Source organism: Nomascus leucogenys, unplaced genomic scaffold, assembly GCF_006542625.1.
Source record: "Nomascus leucogenys isolate Asia unplaced genomic scaffold, Asia_NLE_v1 000608F_170813_qpd_obj, whole genome shotgun sequence".
NCBI lineage: Eukaryota > Metazoa > Chordata > Mammalia > Primates > Hylobatidae > Nomascus > Nomascus leucogenys.
The window spans coordinates 17,197-18,140 of NW_022096743.1; the positions used below are offsets into that span (position 1 = coordinate 17,197).

The following is a 944-nucleotide window of genomic DNA, read 5'->3' on the forward strand; positions in this document are numbered from 1 at the left end:
GTCACCTAGCAACGATTACTCTTTCCTTCTCCACCCAAACCTAAAATAGAATAACTAGGATAAGAGGTGTGTTTGTGTTACCAAAAATTTGTTGTTTTTATGTGAATTCTTTTAGGTTGTTAGCTTCAAGTTTCCCAGTCATCTTCCCTTTTCCATCAATTGTTCTTAGGGCTAAGCCACTTACTGTAAATATGCCATTTCTTATAAAATGTGTTTAATAAAAATAATTACCCGTTCTTGCTTATATCTTGTTCCCTGAAATCTGAAAATGATGGATCTGATCTGATCTCTATCTGATCTGATCTTCACAGATAGTTTGAGAACCATTTGAATAAATAGATACAGTGCTTTGCTTTATTTTGGGTAACTGCAAAGGAGTAAAGGAGTTAATGGTATAGTAAAAGAGAATCATACGTCAAATATGAAACATGCATATAAAAGAGAAGAATCATATCTAAATGAGTGGCTCAGAGAAAGCTTCATGGGGCAGGGACATTTGATCTGTGCTTTGGAAGATGATGATTAGAATTTCAATAGATAGAAGTGAAAGAAGAGAGCCTTTTGTAGTTCATAAGCATGATGATTGGGTTTTCACACTCATATATGAGATGTACCTCCCATAAACCTTTTTATGATGTTGGCACATTACCCGTCTGATATGATTTTTTTTAAAAAAGGACATGAAGGAAAAGCAGTTAGGATAAGAGCACAGACATGAATGCAAGCAAGTGGAAGGCAGTGGTCCTTCTAGCTTTTAAAAATAAAGATATTAGGCCTCAACTTTAAAATTTTGATTTAATAGCAAGGTAAATAGAAGAGAACTAGTGTTTGTGAGAGATACTGTGGAGAGATACTTTATGGATTTGGTAACCAGTTTTTTGTTTTTTTTTTTTTTTTTTTTTGAGACGGAGTGCTGGAATGCAGTGGTGTGATCTCGGCTTACT

The 944-nt window shown here is 34.4% G+C and overlaps 1 non-coding gene across 1 annotated transcript; it reads left to right on the forward strand.

Moving 5' to 3' along the window:
- Window positions 1-555: 555 nt before the first annotated feature.
- LOC115834034 lies at window positions 556-659 on the forward strand. Its single transcript, XR_004029176.1, has one exon. It is a non-coding gene; the product is annotated as a small nucleolar RNA U13 (small nucleolar RNA).
- Window positions 660-944: the final 285 nt, after the last annotated feature.